General features: G+C 39.1%; 1 protein-coding gene across 14 annotated transcripts in view; it reads right to left on the minus strand.

The window, feature by feature from the left end:
* HUWE1 (HECT, UBA and WWE domain containing E3 ubiquitin protein ligase 1) overlaps nt 1-17,081 on the minus strand; it is a 157,328-nt gene that overhangs the window by 128,307 nt on the left and 11,940 nt on the right. The window lies entirely within an intron of this gene.

Here is a 17,081-nt window from a genome sequence, read left to right on the forward strand (position 1 = left end):
TAAATTAATTTAAAACAAAAAAAATTAATAAAGGGAAGGCAAAGGAGGAGAATCCAGCAAAGGAGAGGCTGGTGGGGTAGAAATAAAACTAGTTTATCACAATATCATGAAAGGCAAAAGATGGCAACTGGATCAAATGTCAAAACGAGGTATTTCCAGAAAAATGTTTGTTGAAATTGGGAATAGAGATAACTTGTCAAGCATTAGTTTCAGTAGGGTGGTTGGAAAGAAAGCCAGACTGGAATGAATCAACGAATCACTAGGAAGTGAGGCTATATAGATTACATGTGTAGAATACTTTTTTGAAAAGACTGTCTGTAAATGAAAGCAGAGAATTATGGGGCCTCACTGAAAGAGTGTAGGGGAGAGGGGAAGGAAATAATGGAAAGAAAATACCTAAGAAAGTTGAGGGTAGGGGACTACTTAGCCTCTGTTTCACCTTATAGAGTGAACATTTATTTGGGTTTTGAACAGCAGAAACAGTATTAATCAGAACCAGGACAATCCTCTTCTTAATCTCTTAAAACTTGACTGAGTGTCCCTCCTATTGTACCCTGTACCTATCACTTCCTGACATTAATGTGAATATCTGTCACAGAGTGAGGAGGAAAACCAACCAACCAACCCTGGGAAAAGCGTATACAACATTATGAGTGGCTCCCTATAGGTGGCTGGATAACACAGCTTTATTTACACTTTTCAGAGCCTCCAAATTTTCTTAATTATGCATCCATTTGTAATGAGAATTTTTCTTGTGTACAGTTTTTCTTAAGGGAGAAAACAGTGGCCCCTGAGCCAAAGGGCTGCATCAAATTAAGAAAAATATTATCTAAACAAATGCCTTGGATTGGCTGCTGTCTTCTCTTGGAACTTCTTTTCTATACTTCTTGTTGTTTAATCCTGGCACACAGCAAGCACTCAATATTAATTTGGTGTATTATTGGTAGGTTAAGAAATGCTGCACACATGTATGGGAGTATGGATTAATCAAAGTTAGCCTACCCACGGGGATGTAAGCTCCATGAAGCTGTGAGCATATTTCCTATTTGATTGTTTTGTTCACTGCTGTACACTTAGCTCTTGCAGGAAATAATAAATATTGGTTAATTAAATGAACCAAAACAAAAGACAAAACAAAAGTCAGCCTAAAATTTCCACTGAAATCATGGAAAAGTACTATGGTGGTTTTTAAGCAATGCTTTAGAGAATACTAAACTGTGATGTCCTATAAAGCAAAAGACTTGATTATATTTGCCTTTTGCCTCTCTGGAGTCTTTCGAAGTAAATTCGGGTGAGAAATGCCCAGATCATCCATCGTGTCAGGAAAGAGCAAGCTGAATTCTGAAACCCAGCCTGCTATTCACCATTTGATTAGAGGCAGAGACATCACATTACCTGATTTGTAAAAGGGAATACCACTTGATTACCAGGCTTTCTCATCCAGTTTAGTCTCGGATTATTTACATTAATACCCACTCAACAAATATTCTGAGAACTCATTTATCACCTGTAATAACAGATAATACTGACCCCCTATTATCTGTTACCTCTAATCCTTACGACAACTTGGAGAAGAGGATAGTTCTGGTTTACTGAGGTCAAGAGTAGCTGCTGCTGAGTCAGTTCAGTCGTGTCCGACTCTGCAACCCCATAGACGGCAGCCCACCAGGATGCCCCATCCCTGGGATTCTCCAGGAAAGAACACTGGAGTGGGTTGCCATTTCCTTCTCCAATGCATGAAAGTGAAAAGTGAAAGTGAAGTCGTTCAGTCATGTCCGACCCTCAGCGACCCCATGGACTGCAGCCTACCAGGCTCCTCCATCCATGAGATTTTCCAGGCAAGAGTACTGGAGTGGGGTGCCACTGCCTTCTCCTCAAGAGTAGCAATATACCCAATAAGTAGAAGCCAGATTCAAACCAGATTTGCCCCACAACCCTACAGTGCACAAAATGTCAATATGCAAACTCCACCCCCCTACACTCCTCCTATAGACAGTGATATCCCTATTATTGGCTACATTAAACATGACCCTGAGGACTGTTGACCTATATTTTATTGGACATTGATAGTAAGATGTAATAATAAAGAAACTGAGGTATAGCCTTTGCTCACTCAAGACAAAACTTGAAATTATCTGCAGAAATATTTCGACAGGGTCTCTCCCTCAAACTCTGAAAACCCTATACCTCAGATATGCTTTCATGCTTGCTTGGTGCTTTTCTACAGAAAAAAATCTATTTCTGCTTCACTGACTATGTTAAAGCCTTTGTGTGGATCACAGCAAAATGTGAAAAATTCTTAAAGAGATGGGAATACCAGACCACTGTACCTACCTCCTGAGAAACCTGTATGCAGGTTAAGAAGCAACAGTTAGAACCACACATTGAACAGTGGACTGGTTCCGAATTGGGAAAGGAGTACATCAAGGCTGTATATTGTCACCTTGCTTATTTAACTTTCATGCAGAGTACATCATGAGAAACGCTTGGCTGGAAGAAGCACAAGCTGGAATCAAGATTACCAGGAGGAATATCAATAACCTCAGATATGCAGATGACACCACCCTTATGGCAGAAAGTGAAGAGAAACTGAAGAGCCTCTTGATGAAGGTTAAAGAGGAGAGTGAAAAAGCTGGCTTAAAACTCAACATTCAAACAATGAAGATCATGGCATCTGGTCCCATCCCTTCATGGCAAATAGATGGGGAAACAATGGAAACAGTGACAGACTTTATTTTGGGGGTCTCCAAAATCACTGCAAATGGTGACTGCAGCCAAGAAATTAAGACACTTGCTCTGTGGAAGAAAAGCTATGACCAACCATATTAAAAAAGCAGAGACATTCTCTGTCAACAAAGGTCAGTCTAGTCAAAGCTATGGTTTTTCCAGTAGTCATGTATGGATGTGAGAGTTGGACCATAAAGAAAGCTGAGCGCCAAACAATTGATGCTTTTGAACTGCGGTGTTGGAGAAGACTCTGGAGAGTCTCTTGGACTGCAAGGAGATCAAACTAGTCAATCCTAAAGGAAATCAATCCTGAATATTTATTGGAAGGACTGATGTTGAAGCTGAAGCTCAAATACTTTGGCCACCTGATGCGAAGGGATGACTCATTAGAATAAAGATTCTGATGCTGGGAAAGACTGAAGGCAGGAGAAGGGGACGACAGAGGATGGGACAGTTGGGTGGCATCACTGACTCGATGGACATGAGTTTGAGTAAGCTCTGGGAATTGGTGATGGAGAAGGAAGCCTGGTATGCTGCAGTCCATGGGGTTGCAAAGAAGTTGGACATGAATGAACAATTGAACTGATACTCAAGATAAGGACAGGGATACCAAGGAGGAGGAATCTGACACCTCCAACGTTGACTTTGGAGGTGAGAATAATGTCTGAGAAGGCATTCCCTAAACATCCTCTACCTTAATAGTCCTGGGAAGCTACAGATCCAGGAGTTATCCTTCTGGTCATTACTCCTAATTACTCAGAAAAAGATAAACTGGCATCAAAAGAATTTATGCAACAAAATAGGGTCTGCCAAAGTTGTAAATCAGTTTTGCCAGTAGACAGGAAATGGCAGCATGCCAAGGAGCCCTCCCTTCCTAGCATTCCTAGAGGGAAAAAAAGAACATAACAGCACTGCCTGAATAAAAGTTATGCTTATTAAGGAGGAAAGGGAAGAGACTCAGTCTCCCATTCCCTTCCTTACTTGTCGCTGAATTTGGTACAAAAGATCAATTATAACAAAGACTGATTATCCCCTATCTCATCACATTCAATTTCAAAGATGGAAGTACTTTTTCAGCCTGGCCTACCTTTAATAAAAAATTAAGACATCAGCCTTTAAACTAATACTCTCTACTGAATTGTTAACAACTTAAAACACACAAAAGCCTGCCACTATCTAATAGATGAACTTCACCCAGAAGAACCACAGGCAGCATTCAGTGAGTTCAGGAAAACACATCAGAAGTCAAATTTAAAAATATCTTTAAAATCTGTAGTTCTCAACCCTAGCTGCACAATATCTACTGATACTTATTTAGTAAAACTAAAAATATCTGCCTATACAAATAATCTGACTCAACAAATATGATGTAGGAACTTTGTTTTTCAAGCTGTGTATGCAATCTGGCCACATAGCCAGATTTGAGAGCCCTTTATTAACTTTGTTATATATTATTAATTATGCTTTTCCAATCTGTAATTCATTTAGGAATTTACTTTTAAAATAATAGGGAGCGGGATACAAATAAGTACAGTCCTATACTAACAACTGTTGAAGCAGGGTAACAGGTACATGGGGATTTAATACTATTTTCACACTTTGTACATGTTTGAAAATCTCATAAATCAGAAATATTTTAAATTAAGACTTTATCCTGCTAGATCCTCCCATTTCATCCTCCAAATTGCTCCCAGAGCAGTCTTCCTTAAACTCAAAATCTACCTACATCATCAAGTGTAAACTCCTTACCTGACCAGTATCTAAGACCTCTAGGACCCAGTCCCTGCTTACCTCTCTTACCAGGGCCATGACATTACATAATATTCCTCTTGGCTCCCCACATGCTTTAACCACGTCAAGTTTTTACAGTTTGGCCACTATTCAAGACTTTTGATACCTTGACTCAAATTATTCTCTCTGCTAAAATGGCTGCTCCCTACATATACTCCCAGAGTTCAGCTTAAATGTCACCTCCTTTGTCAAGCCTTTTCAGATATCCCCTTCCCCAGAGAAAAACTAATTACTCTCCTTTGTGTCCCCATTGTATCCTGCACATACCCTCAATCAACACACCTCTATTTACATGCCAGTTTCCCCACTAGGGTTGGGCTTCCCTGGTGGCTCAGTGGTAAAGAATCCACCTGCCAATGCAGGAGACATGTGTTCAATCCCTAGGTCGGGAAGATCTCCTGGAGAAAGAAATGGCAACCCACTCCAGTATTCCTGCCTGGGAAATCCCATAGATAGAGAATCCTGGTGGGCTACTGTCCATGGAGTCACAAAAGAGTCGGACACAACTTAACTAATCAACAGCAAATTGTGGAATAGACTTCCCTACTAGAGTGAGTTTTGCATCAGTGGGACTTTGTGTATTCATTTTTGCATTCCTGTTGCCAGCATAGGACCTGTCACTTAGTAGATTAATAACGAATGAACGACTACCCAGTAAATGTTAAATGAAGCTAAAAAATTCAAATCACTTTAAACTCTTTTTGTGACATTTGCAACTAAGATAACCAATTTATAGAACTCAATGAGTCGGCTCTTCACATCAGGTGGCAAAGTATTGGAGCTTTGGGTTCAGCATCAGTCCTTCCAATGAACATTCAGGGTTGATTCTCTTTAGAATTGACTGGTTTGATCTCCTTGCTGTCCAAAGGACTCTCAAGAGTCTTCTCCAGCACCACAATTCGAAAGCATCAATTCTTCAGTGCTCAGCCTTCTTGATGGTCCAAATCTCACATATCTACATGACTACTGGAAGAACCATAGCTTTGACAAGATGGACCTTTGTCAGCAAAGTGATGTCTCTGCTTTTTAATACACTGTCTAGGTTTGTCATAGTTATTCTTCCAGGGAGCATGTGTCTGTTTTAAAATTTTGTGGCTGCAGTCAAGGTTCACAGTGATTTTGGAGCCCAAGAAAATAAAATCTGTCACTGTTTCCACTTTTCCCCCATCTATTTGCCATGACATAATAAGACCAGATGCCATGATCTTCATTTTTTAAATGTTGAGTTTTAAGCCAGGTTTTTCACTCTTCTCTTTCACCTTTATCAAGAGGCTCTTTAGTTCCTCTTCGCATTCTGCCATGAGAGAATCAGCTGCATATCTGAGGTTGATATTTCTCCCGCCAATCTTGATTTCAGCTTTTGCTTCATCCAGCCCGGCATTTTGCATGATGTTCTCTGCATAGAAGTTAAATAAGCAGGCTGTATATTATTACAGCCTTGAAGTACTCCTTTCCCAATTCTGAATCAGTCTGTTGTTCCATGTCTGGTTCTAACATGCTTCTTGACCTGAATACAGATTTCTCAGGAGGCAGGTAAGGTGGTCTGGAATTTCCAACTCTTTAAGAATTTTCCACAGTTTGTTGTGATAGTCAATGAAACAGATATTTTTCTGGAATTTCCTTGCTTTTGCTATGACCCAACGGATGTTGACAATTTGACCTCTGGTTCCTCTGCCTTTTCTAAATCCAGATTGTACGTCTGCAAGTTCTCAGTTCACGTACTGCTCAGTCTAGCTTGAAGTATTTTGAGCATTACCTTGCTAGCATGTGACATGAGTGCAATTGTGCAGTAGTTTGAACATTCTTTGGCATTACCTTTCTTTGGGATTGGAATGAAAATTGACCTTTTCCAGTCCTGTAGCCACTGCTGAATTTTCCAAATTTGGTGGCATATTGTGCACAGCACTTTAACGGCATCATCTTTTAGGATTTTAAATAGCTCAGTTGGAACTCCATCACCTCCACTAGCTTTGTTCATAGGAATGCTTCCTAAGGCCCACTTGACTTCACACTCCAGGATGTCTGGCTCTAGGGGAGTGATCACACCACTGTGATTATCCTGGTCATTAATACCTTTTTTGTATAGTTCTTCTGTGTATTCTTGCCACCTCTTCTTAGTCTCTTCAGTTTCTGTCAGGTCCTTACCGTTTCTGTCCTTTACTGTATCCATCTTTCCATGAAATGTTCCACTGGTATCTCCAATTTTCTTGAAGAAAGCTCTAGTCTTTCCCATTCTACTGTTTTCTTCTATTTCTTTGCATTATTCATTTAAGAAGGTCTTATCTCTCCTTGCTATTCTCTGAAACTCTGCATTCAGATACATATATCTTTCCCTTTCTCCTTTGCTTTTCACTTCTCTCCTCAGATATCTGTAAGGCCTTCTCAGACAACCACTTTGCCTTGTTGCATTTCTTTTTCTTGGGGATGGTTTTGGTCACAGCCTCCTCACAACATTATGAACCTCCATCCATAGTTTTTCATACAGTCTGTCTACCAGATCTAATCCATTGAAATCTACTTGTCACCTCCACTGTATAACCATAAGGGATTTGATTTAGGTCATACCTGAATGGTGTAGTGATTTTCCCTACTTTCTTCAATTTAAGCCTGAATTTTGCTCCTTAAGCAATAAGGAGCTCATGATCTGAGCCACAGTCAGCTCCAGGTCTTGTTTTTGCTGACTACAGTGACACCTCAAGAGACTGATCCAGACCTGCCTGTGAGTGTTTGACAGTTTCCCCTGGAGGCGTGGATTGGAAGTGTCCTTTCACCGGGACAGGGCCCCTGGCAGTAGCAGTCCTGGGAAGCCTGGGTTGGCATAAGCCTTTTTTGGAGGTTTCCAGTAGCTCTAACATTGAGCCTGTAGACTTTCAAAGACTGGGTTACCTAAGGCCAAACAACAGCAAGGCAGCACAGTCCCACCCATCAGCAGACAACTGGATTAAAGATTTACTGAGCATGCCCCTGTCCACCAGAGCAGACTTCTTTTGTTTAATAAAAATAAAAGCTAGGTTTTAAGGCTTTAAAATATTCTGAAAAAAAGATATGTATATAAGGGGGAGAGAACTTAGTAATGTATCTATCTGCTACTGTATGCTATATGATCACTCACCTAGAGCCAGACATGCTGGAATGCAAGGTCAAGTGGGCCATAGGACTGGAAGAGGTCAGTTTTCATTCCAATTTCAAAGAACGGCAATGCCAAAGAGTGCTCAAACTACCGTACAATTACACTCATCTCACACACTAGCAAAGTAATGCTCAAAATTCTCCAAGCCAGGCTTCAACAGTATGTCAACTGAGAACTTCCAGATGTTCAAGCTGGATTTCGAAAAGGCAGAAGAACCAGAGATCAAATTGCCAACATCCATTAGATCACTGAAAAAGCAAGAGAATTCCAGAAAAACACCTACTTCTGCTTTATTGACTATGCCAGAGCCTTGGACTGTGTGGATCACAACAAACCACAGAAAATTCTTAAAGAGACAGGAATACCAGACCATCTTACCTGCCTCCTGAGAAATCTATGCAGGTCAATAAGCAACAGTTAGAACCAGACATAGAACAACGGACTGGTTCTGAATTGGGAAAGGAGTGAATCAAGGCTGTATATTGTCACCCTGCTTATTTAACTTATATGCAGAGTACATCATGCAAAACGCCAGGCTGAATGAAACACAAGCTTGGAATCAAGACTGCCAGGAGAAATATCAATAACTTCAGATATGCAGATGACTTCATCCTTATGGCAGAAAAGTGAAAAGGAACTGAAGAGCCTCTTAATGACAGTGAAAGAGGAGAGTGAAAAAGCTGGCTTAAAACTCAACATTCAAAAAATGAAGATCATGGCATCCGGTCCCATCACTTCACGGCAAATAGATGGGGAAACAATGGAAACATTGAGAGACTTTATTTTCTTGGGCTCTAAAGTCACTCCAGATGGTGACTGCAGCCATGAAATTAAAAGATGCTTACTCCTTGGGAAAAAAAACTATGACAAACCTAGACAGCATATTAAAAAGCAGAAACATTACTTTGCCGACAAAGGTCCGTCTAATCAAAGCTATGGTTTTTCCAATAGTCACGTATGGATGTGAGAGTTGGACCATCAAGAAAGCTGAGCGCGGAAGAATTCATACTTTTGAACTGTGGTGTTGGAGAAGGCTCTTGAGAGTCCTTTGGACTGCAAGGAGATCAAACCAATCAATCTTAAAGGAAATCAGTCCTGAATATTCATTGGAAGGACTGAAGCTGAAGCTCCAATACTTTGGCCACCTGACGCGAAGGGCTGACTCATTAGAATAAAGATTCTGATGCTGGGAAACACTGAGGGCGGGAGAAGGGGCAGACAGAGGATGATGGTCAGGTGGCATCAACAACTCAATGGACTTGAGTTTGAGCCAACTCCAGGAGACTGTGAAGGAAACCCACTCCAGTATTCTTGCCTGGAGAATCCCAGGGACAGGAGCCTGGTGGGCTGCCGTCTGTGGGATCACAAAGAGTCAGACACGACTGATGTGACTTAGCAGCAGCAGCTATATAATTTCAGACAAGTCACTAACTCTTTAAGTCAGTAACCTCTGTAAACAACACAGTCTATCTTATAGGATTCAGTTCAGTTCAGTTCAGTTGCTCAGTCGTGTCCAACTCTTTGCGACCCCATGAACTGCAGCATGCCAGGCCTCCCCGTCCATCACCAACTTCCGGAGTTCACTCAAACTCACACCCATGGAGTCGGTGATGCCATCCAGCCATCTCATCCTCTGTTGTCCCCTTCTCATCCTGCCCCCAATCCCTCCCAGCATCAGAGGCTTTTCCAATGAGTCAACTCTTTGCATGAGGTGGCCAAAGTACTGGAGTTTCAGCTTTAGCATCATTCCTTCCAAAGAACACCCAGGACTGATCTCCTTTAGAATGGACTAGTTGGATCTCCTTGCAGTCCAAGGGACTCTCAAGAGTCTTCTCCAACACCACAGTTCAAAAGCATCAATTATTCGGTGCCCAGCTTTCTTCACAGTCCAACTCTCACATCCATACATGACTACTGGAAAAACCATAGCCTTGATTAGACGGACCTTTGCTGGCAAAGTAATGTCTCTGCTTTTTAATATAGGATAGTGCCTGGCAAAGAGTAAACTGTAATATCTTCTTTTTCTTTTAGCTCCAGATTAATCTAAGGACAGCGATCTTATGCTGGATCACAGAGGATCAAGAGCCAAAAAAAGTGCTTTTTCCTTAGCCTTTGTACATGTTATCTGCATATGAAGAACATAAATTATTTATTAATCTCCATATTGTTAGCCTGAAGTCACATAAACTCAACTTTGATGACAAGATTAGGAAGCTCCAGGTCTCATTCTCAAGTTAGTTATAGTTTTCCAAAGGTTAAATGGTCTACTGACGTTGGAGCCATGCCACTTAAGAATCAACAATTTTAAATGTATCTCAACTATTTTGAATTATTTTAAATGAATTTAGAAGGAACAAAGATTCTTTTATATGCTTAAAAGAACAAATTATTTATAACACTGTGCCCTAAGTTCAAGACAAATGTTAAAAGTATTAAAGATGAAGAACCTGAATTATTCTCAAAACCTAAAGAGCAAAAAGTAACTAACTCAGTTTTCTACTTGGTCAAATTAAACTGTCAAATTAAAAAGTATTAAATAATGCAGGGAAATATTCCTGTAATCCTGGCAAAGAAATGACCTCCCAAGAGGTACAACCTAGAAACCATAAAGAAAAGAATTTGACTATATAAAAATTCTAAACCATAAACATATTTTCTGCAACAGGAAAAGGGTTAATACTTCTAACAAAGAACTCTCAAAACTCACTAAGACAAATAATCTGAAAACCAAGCCAAAGGGAACTTGCAATTTTCAGAGATTATAACCATTTGCTTATCCTTATTAGTAACTACAATAAAGCTAATCAAAGCAAGGACATGCAATTTCTCACTTAAAAACTGGTTAAAATTAAAAAAACCAGTATCTTGTTTTGGCAAATGTAGGTGGAGAAAAGGACACTCACAAACACTTCAGTGGAAATGGCAATTCAATACAGCCTTTCTGGAGGTCATTTTGGCAGTACCTATCAAAAAAATTAAATAAGTACCACCCTTTAACCCAGAATGAATCTATTTTCAAGGCTCAACAATAGGAAATGATGAAATTATAGCAGAATAATGTTGTGGGATGCAATGCAACCATGAAAAAGAAGTGGAGTCCAGCCATATGTTCTAACATATAAAAATATGCATAGTACGTAAATGGACAAACATAGTATGTAAATGTTAAGAGGTATGAAATAATATATACATAAATATTGTAACGGATATAAAGGAGACTCATTTGTGGGGTGGGGTACTATTCATAACTGAAATGTTTATTCTGTTTGAATCTTTTTTATACAGCAAACAAATTAATTTTCTAATTTAAAACTGCTGAAATGGAAGGGAAAAAGATGAGCGTAGAAAACCACTTTAATTTGAAAGTTTTGCAAACAGAAAGTTTAGTCACAGTATAGATTTACAGCATGCATAAATATGCATGAAATCATTGAATATGCAACTAAATATGCAACCAAATCGAATTGATTCATGAAAAATCTCCAAATTGACCTCATGTTGAAAAGAAACCACCATAGGCAAAGGGCAAAAGAAACAGAACTTTGTTTGGACTTCTGACTTTCTCATTTACTTTTCTACTCCCTTAAATTTCCCCCAATTTGGGGGTTAACTTTCTTATAGGAATGGGGCCACTTATTTTGCACTTCTGTGGATACACCTACTGGTGTATTTAGAAACAGAGATAAATTCAGTTTTAAGGAAAGATATAGCACAGTGGAAACATATCAGGCCAGATAGCTTGGGTTCAATGGCCAACTCTACCACTAAGCAGCCATATTACCTTGGGCAAGTCTTCTCCCCAAAATCTGTGGCTATAAAATAAGAAGTTTGATATGGATAATATCAAATATTAGGGTCGTATTCAAATGTTCTGTTGGACATGGAGAAGACTACCATTTTAAAAGCCACTGGTAATTTGTTCTGCTAGAGGTAGATATCTGAGTTCACCCATGCAGACAGCCCAGCTTTACTTTTAAAAAGCAAAAATCTAAAATGCTTTACATGAAAGTGGAGTCGCTCAGTCGTGTCCGACTCTTTGCTACCCCATGTACTGTAGCCTATCAGGCTCCTCCGTCCACAGGATTTTCCAGGCAAGAGTGCTGGAGTGGATTGCCATTTCCTTCTCCAGGGGATCTTCCCAACCCAGGAATCGAACCCGGGTCTCCCGCATTGCAGGCAGACGCTTTATTGTCTGAGCCACCAGGGAAGCCCAAAATGCTTTATGTAACAGGGGTGTATTCAAGTGACATCTGTACTTCTCCAGATTATATTTCCTTTTAAGGTTGCCCTCATGGAGATAGGTAACAAAATTTAAGAGGCAGGGAATTGGAACCCCAGATTAGGTCAACAGACTGCAAGGCACTCTAAGCTGGCCTAGCCTCTGCAAAATATGGCAGCAGTTATACAGGTATAAGGCGGGGTCGGGGGGGGGGGCCTTCTCTGATAGTTCAGACAATAAAGAATGTGCCTGCAATGTGAGAGACCTGGGTTTGATCCCTGGATTAGGAAGATCCCCTGGAGAAGGAAATGGCTACCCACTGCAGTATTCTTGCCTGGAGAATTTCATGGACAGAGGAGCCTGGTGGGCTACAGTCCATGGGGTCGCAAAGAGTTGGACACGACTCAGTGACTAACACACACACACACAGGTATAGGGAGAGAGGCATCTATAGCAATGATACTGGATATATCCAGGTTTATGTTCTTCTCTTGGACTAACATATCAAGGCTTACCCTGAGGTGTTGTTATATTGTAAATCAACATGTATTATACGCTAAACATACCACAGTGAATAAAGCAGGACAGTATGTCTAAAGGTAATTTGGCCACAAGTATCAAAAGTCTTGTTACACTTTTGCATTCGTTTTAGAAATTTCTTGAGAAATAAACATGTATGTCACAAAGATTTCTCTTTAGGATGCTCCTATGCTTCCTTCCTTCCTTCAATACTTATTTACCAAATGCCTACTGTGTGCCAGAAAGCACTGATATTGTGAAAAACTAGGACTTAAAGGTTTGAACATAGGGAATTGGTTATAAAATTATAAGTCACACATTCAATAGAATACAATGTAGCCATTAAACACATTATAGAAGAGACTTTCCTGGTGGTCCAGGCTAAGACTCTGCACTCCTAATGCAGGGGGCCCAGGTTCCATCCCTTGTTAGGGCACTAGATCCCAGATAGCAAAGCTAAGTATAGTCACATAAATAAATATTTTTAAAAATTACAGTAGTATAAAATAACAGGGAACAGTGATCAATTTATTAGGTGGAAATCAAAATTTTAAATACCATGTCTATACTGGTTTGGAGAAACAGCCAAAAAAATTTGGGAACTGAGGAAATTTCAATATGGACTGAATATTAGATTACATTAACAAAAAGAACAAATTCCCTAGGTGTGATAACAGCTATGTGGTTTGTAGGTACTTATTCTTAAGACACGCCTGCTGAAGGACTTAAGGATGATGTGTCATTCTTATTTCATATGCTTCAGAAAAATTAAAACATGTTTAGGTACATATGAATCAAATATGGCAAATTCTTAACAACTGTTGGATGTAAGTGGGGATACACAAATGGTCATTGTGTTCTTCTTTCAGCATTTTTATGTTTGAAACCCATAATGAAAAGTTGGAAGGAAGGTAATAATTTCTTAAAAGACTGATTTTGAAAAAAATATATGGGCATGTTACACGGGCATAAAGAAAAGCCTTGGAAAAATGAACTGTGTACAACATGTTAATAGTATTTCTCTCTGAATGGTAGGATTTGGGGAGATTTCTGTACTTATCCATACTTTCCAACAATAAGCCATGTATACTTCTATAATCATGAAGAACATCACTCAAAAATAACTAAAGTTTCATTCCCAAAGAATTCTTAGTAAATCATTTTGCAACTCTAAAGCAGTATGTTAATTTATTATACAAGCAATAACAGATTGCTGGGTGGACACCACATAGTTTTTGAAACTTCCACTTACATCAGTAATTTATACCACTCTCACAGTATTAAAAACATCAAGCAATTCATGGTAATAACTGCAAGGAGAAGTAGAATGCTGGGTTAAATAAAGTATTATTACCACCCGCCCCCAAAGACTTGAAGCAAAAATAAATGTTAAAAGTGATCAATTTGGGAGGGAGAAGGTAGAAAAAAGTTTTTGCCTAATTATTCTGGATACTGTTCAGGATATTTACAATTTCTTATAAACAGGAATGTGAACATTACAAAACAAAAAAAAAAGCTGAAAAAAAAAACAAAATTCCCTGATCATTTCTCCCAAATAAACTCATCAACTTACTCCAGTTTTATATTTTTATATACATATATATACACACATATACATATACACTAAACAGCATCACACAGTATATGAAGTGACGTGAAAGTGTTAGTTGCTCAGCTGTGTCTGACTCTTTGTGACTCCATGAACTATATATATATAGCCCACCAGGCTCCTCTACCCATGGAAATCTTTAGGCAAGAATAATAAGAGTGGGTAGCCATTCTTTTCTTGACCTGGGGATTGAACCTGGGTCTCTCACATGGCAGGCAGATTCTTTACCATCTGAGCCACCAGGGAAGCCCTCACATAGTATATATGTTATCATGCAGCTTGCCCAAGTTTATCTCCAAAATAGTTGTATTAATTTGGACCACTTGTGGGCAGTATTTCAGACCAGATTCGTCCCTATGTTTTTGCCATGATTTGATATTACCAAATTATTTTTTTGCCAATCTAATGGTTTAAAAAAGATACTATTTTACTTTGTATTTCTGACATTTAGTTTGAATATCCTTTCTTGTTACTAGACATTTTTAGCTCCTACTCTAGGAAAAGCCTGTAACTAAGCTATGGTTTTTCCAGTAGTCATATATGGAAGTTGAGAGTTGGATCATAAAGAAGGCTGAGTGGCAAAGAATTGATGCTTTCCAACTGTGGTGCTGAAGAAGACTCCTGAGAGTCAGCTGGACTTCAAGGAGATCAAACCAATCAATCCTAAAGGAAATCAACCCTGAATATTCATTGGAAGGACTGATGCTGAAACTGAAGGTCCAATACTTTGGCCACCTGATACGAAGAGCCAACTAACTGAAAAAGATCCTGATGCTGGCAAAGACTGAAAGCAGGAGAAGAGGGCAGCAAAGAATGAGATGATTAGATAGCATCACAGATTCAATGCACACGAATTTGAGCAAACTCCAGGAGATAACGAAGGATAGAGGTGTCCGATATGCTGCAGTCCATGGGATCGCAAAGAGTCAGACATGACTTAGTGAGCAAACAACAACAGTTTTCTACTGGATTTATTTTTAAAATGTTATTCTATCATTAAGATGGGAACAAACCAACCAAAATGTTAAGGTGACTGAGTATCACTGTGGGAATAGGAATCTTTTCCCAAAATAAGAACACATTTTCCAGTTTTTCCTAAATTAATTTAGCAATAGAAACTAGAAAATGATAGAGAGGGTAAGAAAAAATTCTTTTAGATGAAAGTATTACTTTCAGGGTACTCTACAATAGGAGTATATAACATCCTGGAAAAGCTCGTAAATGGGCTTCCCTGGTGCTCCAGTGGCTAAGACCCCAAGCTCCCAATGCAGGGGGCCCGGGTTCCATTTCTGGTTAGGAAAAGCTAGATCCCACATGCCACCAACTAAGACCCATAAATACATCTAAAGTACAAGTAATGAGAAAATGAAATAATGGTTGAGGGTACTGGTTCATTTGGAATACATTTAACTAATTTCATTTGTATAGCATTTTTGAGTTGATATACTTTTCATGTATCTTGTTTAACACTAACAAAATTCTGTGTGATATTTTCTGATGCCTTCCTATAAAGTGTTATAGCACATTCTGCTCACTCATGTTATTATACTGATTCCTTTGAGTATGATTTGTAAGTCTCCCTCCCCTATAAACCATGCTGCCCTCCATTCTCCAGTTGCTCATCTCTGTATTCCTAGTACCTGGCACTACTCAAACTACTCAAATTTGAGTATGTTCTCAAATATTTGTTCAGTGAATGTAAAGGATGTAAAGGGTGAGGAAACTAGTTCAGTGATGATGTAATTTGCCCCAAGTAACATAGGTATTAAGTATTTACATAAATTATAATGGTCTTACCTTTGTAGGGTACTCTATAAAACATTTTAAAATACATCATCTCACTTTAATGCTCACAGCAATCTACGAGGCAGGCTTTATGAATACCATTTTATAGATAAGAATAAAATTTAGTGATAAACCCTAGGCCCACTCAAAACCTAGTTTATATGAAGCTGTCTGTTTACATACTTGATATATCACTGTGTATAGGAGCCTCTTTCTTTATGTAGCAAACATCTTGGGGGTGGTACAGGGAAGGGAAGCAGAGGGAAAAGGCAAAATGAAGATAGTTAAAGCAATAAGACAAATGCTGGTGTAGGTTCATCTAAAGACCATAAACTGATATTGTAGTATCAAACACATATGTCACTTTGAAATCTAATCTTGGCCCAAAGGTTTTCTTGATATTAGCCTGTATTCATAGAACACAATTGTAGGCTTCCTCACCTATCAGCAGTTTCAAAGGCTGGGAAGGGATACAGAGGTAAGGAGGGTTTTGAAAAACAATAGACATTCACAGATAAAGCAAAGAAAGAAATGATAACACAAAGGTAAATCCTAAGAACTTTAAACATGATTTCACATACAGTCCTAAACTGGACTGTAAGTTTCTCAAGGGCAGAGATTAACTCCCCATTCATCTTATGTTCCCAGCTCCTTGTACTTAGAAACACTCAGTGAATGTTTGTTGAACTGAAGAGAAGTTAAGATGTGAGAGAGAAAAAGAAGAATATTAACAACAATAACAACAAAGAAATCAACAATGGTTTCTAGTTTATTGAGCACTTACTATGTGCCATATGCTGTTTTCTATATAATATATGAAATGGTAAAAGTGCTACTCAACTATGTTAACAGTGATGACCATTAGAAGACTCATGAGTTACTAAGGTTACAGCAGAACCTTGAACAAACTAAAACAGTAGGGGGCTGTGTAGCTGGAGGGTGGGAGATGAGGGCAATCAATGTATTGCACATTACCACAGAACTGGGTAAGACCCTCCAGAGGGTACGAATGGGACTCCAAAGGCTTGGCAATGTGAAAAACTACTCTGATGGAAAATTCAGTTATCACTGACCAGAGATTTAGCCTCCAAATGATCAAAGAACAAATATCATTCCTCCTTAACCACAGGCCTGAAGGATCCAGATAGGCTTTGCTTACTGACCATGAGTTCACCACCATGACTGCACATCTTTGAGCTGTTAGAGGAATTAAGTGAAATAGTATGTTAAATAAATTACCATATAACCACCTATACCTTGTATTCTCACATTTAAAACTCACAAATAAGGTATTTTCCCCA

Source organism: Bos indicus, chromosome X (genome assembly GCF_029378745.1).
Source record: "Bos indicus isolate NIAB-ARS_2022 breed Sahiwal x Tharparkar chromosome X, NIAB-ARS_B.indTharparkar_mat_pri_1.0, whole genome shotgun sequence".
NCBI classification, from domain to species: Eukaryota; Metazoa; Chordata; class Mammalia; order Artiodactyla; family Bovidae; genus Bos; species Bos indicus.